The sequence below is a fragment of the Bos indicus x Bos taurus genome, chromosome 8 (genome assembly GCF_003369695.1).
Source record: "Bos indicus x Bos taurus breed Angus x Brahman F1 hybrid chromosome 8, Bos_hybrid_MaternalHap_v2.0, whole genome shotgun sequence".
Classification (NCBI taxonomy): Eukaryota; Metazoa; Chordata; class Mammalia; order Artiodactyla; family Bovidae; genus Bos; species Bos indicus x Bos taurus.
This window is the reverse complement of record NC_040083.1, coordinates 42058514-42062286: the sequence shown is the minus strand read 5'-3', so window position 1 is coordinate 42062286 and position 3773 is coordinate 42058514. Positions and strand designations below refer to the sequence as shown.

General features: G+C 53.5%; 1 pseudogene; it reads right to left on the bottom strand.

Moving 5' to 3' along the window:
• Positions 1-852: 852 nt before the first annotated feature.
• On the bottom strand, positions 853-3048 carry LOC113897434 (annotated as a pseudogene).
• Between the last annotated feature and the right edge of the window lie 725 nt (positions 3049-3773).

Here is a 3773-nt window from a genome sequence, read left to right as displayed (position 1 = left end):
TGTGTTCATTTCCTGAACCAACTTTATTTAACTTATTAACCTCGTCTGTGGCTGTTTGTGCAGAATCTCCTAGTGAGCAAAAACGCACACCTTCTGTCTCTGGTGGGAATCGGCCACCCAGGGCCAGAGGTGCTGGGATACAGTGGGTCAGCTGAGCCATGGTCTAGAAGCATCTCTTCCCTAATCCTGAGATCCTAATTTGCCTTGGTCCAGAAGGAAGACCTGTTGTTTAACCTTTAATGGCTTTCTTGCAAGTAAGGTGAGAACCTATTAGTTCCCAAGCCAGCGAAAGTTCTAAGCTGAATGATAACTGCTGACATTTGAGGCACCTAGAATGAAAACTGAATAGTTTAGCATAGGTTTTTCCTTCTAATTAATTCATCATTTATCTTGACTCGATGTGATGATCTTTTTTTATCAAACTAGTCTTTATTGGAGTAATGCTAAATTCTACCAAAGTTAAGACTAGTTACAATGGAGAAGATGTTCTTCTTGGACCCAAATGCTATTTTTTAAAAAAGCACCCCGAAACCCTCCAAAACAATACATACACTGTCACGCACAATCCGTGGCTATAGTCCTATAGAGGTCCAGTGTCATGGAAACCAGCTCAGCTCTTCTGTGCCTCTCTGATGAAAATCTGATCACAAGACAGTGTAGTGGCATAAATCCAAACTCAGTTTAGAGTGCAAAGGAGGTGCTGGGTGCATATAGATAGTCAGGAGGTCTAAAATAAAATGAAATAAATCTGCCTTTGGTTATAATAAAAGAAAACATAAGTTGTGCAGTCAGTGTTACTGCATCATCCATTTCTTATTGTCTCACAATGATAGTTCAGGTCTTTTGGGAGAGTCATTTTGTGTGTATATCTTGGGATTTTAAAAGCTTTCCAGCTCTGAGATGCTCAACAATCAGGGTGTCTGATTCGTGGAGAGGGTCATAGCCCTGAACAGGAGGGTCTGCTGATGGAGAGCGGGAGTTGGGTGGGATGAGAGTACTGGCCCTAGGATGCTGTGTGGGCATCTTGGGAACATCTACCCCCTGTGCTGTCTCCCTTGGTCCCCGAGTTGCAGTTTCCTCTGGTGATACCGGAGACGCAGATGGAGGAAGAAGGGGGCGCGTGACTGTGGCCGGAGGCTGGGGTGCCTCGTGGGGAGTGGGTGGGGTCTGGTGACTGGAGACTGTGTGACACCCGCGAGAGGACCACGTGCAGTGTCTGGGGACAGTTGAGGCGCTGCCCGGGCGGCGGGGGGTGGTGCGCGGGGCTGGCTCTGCACACTCACCCGTGCTGCTTTGGATGGTCCTCACGGTGGTGGTGGTGGGCGGCGGGGAGGAGGACCGCAGCGACACGCACTCGTCGTCCTGCGAACAGCCCTTCTCGATGGCTCGCACGTAGCTGTGGCTCCGCATGCGGAAGCAGCCAGGCATCGGCAGGTCTAGGGCCTCCACCACCTGCGACTCCAGCTCGCTGAACACCGACTCGCACACCGACTCGAACTGCCCGTTCACCTCCATCTCACTCACCTGGCTGATGGTGCTCATGGCACGCATGCAGCTGTCGTTCCTGGAGCGGAACTTCGGAGACGTGAGCAGCCCCGCAGGGTCAAGGCTGTCGAGGCTTCGGTTGATGGAGACCTCACTGACCGCCCTCAGGTAACTGTGACTCCGGATCTGGAGTTTGGGGGAGTGCTCATTGGAAATCTTGAGAGTGGTGAGTTCTGTGAGGGATGGCTGAGTCGCCTTGAGATAGCTTTCCCTTCGCGCAGCCACTTTGGGAAAAGGCTTGGGGCTGGTGTCCGAGTCACCGCTGTCTTCATCTCCCTTGATGTAGCTGCTGCTCCGCATTCTTCGGCAGGGGATTTCATCATCTTTACCTCTAGGGGTGTACCCTGTCCATTCATCCTGAGGGACCTGAAGGTACTGGCAGGAACGTTCTTGTTGACACGACTCTGACTTCACCATGGCTTGGTCCATGTTGACCGAGGCTTTCTGGTAAACCTCTCGGGCTCGACTCACGGTCAGCGTGGAGGACCAGGCACTCTTCTTGAGCAGCGGTGCGTCTAGGGTGACGGGCAGGTTGGTGCAAGTGGAGCACTTGACGTCGTTGTTACTCCGGGAGGCCTTCACTGCCTGCTCGCTGATGGTGTTGTAGGCCTCCATAAAGTACTGAGAGGCTGAGCGGTCGGGTCACCTGCCCATGGTCATCACACCCGAGGGGGAGTGGTAGATACACATGTCGCTGTCGAGGTTGTCGTCAGAACTCCACCAGCCAGGGGATGTGTTGTTGTGCGGCTTGGGCTCCGGGCGCCGCTCCTTGCTTTTGCTGCGCTTGCCGTACCTCACGGTCTGCGTCTCGTCCGGGCTGGCCTTGCCTCCGTTGACGCTGCCCTTGGACGGTCCCTCCAGGGAGTGCGATTTGGTGAAGAGCTTCTGGACCGAGTGGACCAGGTGGCGGATGCAGCCGGGGCCGTCGCTGCGGTGCTCCACGGCCGTGCGCTTGTACTGCAAAGTGTGGTAGCCATCCCGGCTGAGAGGTAGCTGCCTCTCAAACTGGTCCAGGAGGTTGGCGGGGATGCGGTTGGCCTTGGTGGCCAGGGTGCGGGGCACCAGGGCACACTCGTCCTTCAGCTCCTGCTGCGAGGTGTAGTGCCACCGCGGGAAGGTGCTGCTGGCCAGCGGGTCGCTGAAGGGGCCCACACACTCGGCCTGGAAGGAGGTCCGCTGAGTGTAGTAGGGGTGGTCGGCCGGATGGTGCTCCACCAGGCTCAGCAGGTATGGCTTGCGGTCCGCGTGGCGCGACAGCGAGTCACAGGCTGAATCGCAGGTGACTCCGTGGTGATGGCTGCGGCTGCCCGATAACCCTTTCATCGCTGACGGGGCAAAGCCACGGGGGTCATGGACACCTGGGGGTGTGGTTCCAGACCCGTCTCCCGCAAGGACCTTTGATGATCAATTTTCCATTTTTCTTGCTTCCAACGCAGGAAAAGATCCAAACTTTACAGCTTTTGTTTTTTAACCCGATGTGCCTTTTGGTGTGTGATGCTCAACTGTTCTCTTCAGATGAACCAGACATCTGATTCTTCATCTGCAGGCTTCCCTTGTGGCTCAGTGGTAAAGAATCTGCCTGCCAGTGCAGGACATGCGGGTTCAACCCCTGGTCAGGAAGATCACCACATTGGACTTATGGAGTAACAGGCAAACAACACATTATCTTGGATAGGACTCAAGAAAAGCAGGGATTGTGGTCAGAGGAGGAACCTGTAACTTGTCTTAGTGAGACAAGCAGTGTCTGGTCTGCAGCAACCCCATGAATCTGAAATTGAACTGGATGCTTGCTGATCCTTTGGAGAAAGTGTCCCTGGAACAGGTGTGAGTGGTACTCGCAAAAGGTGCTCAAGAGCACCATTCACCTGCTGACCTGTTTCTTATAATGGCTATAACTCAGGAACAGCCAGGTAAGAGAGATGCTCAAAACCAGACACACAGGGAAAAGGCGAGAAGCTTCCATCTCTCTCTGACATCATCGCTCTTCTAGCGCCTCCCTGTGCTCACTATCCCGGAAGTTCTCTGGAGGCTGCCCGAATGGGTTTTTATGGAGGCTTCCTTAGGTAGGAATGATTAACATACCATTAGTTCAGTTCAGTCTCTCAGTCGTGTCCGACTCTTTGCGACCCCATGAATCACAGCACGCCAGGCCTCCCTGTCCATCACAAACTCCCGGAGTTCACTCAGACTCACGTCCATTGAGTCAGTCAAAAAAAAAATTTTTTTTT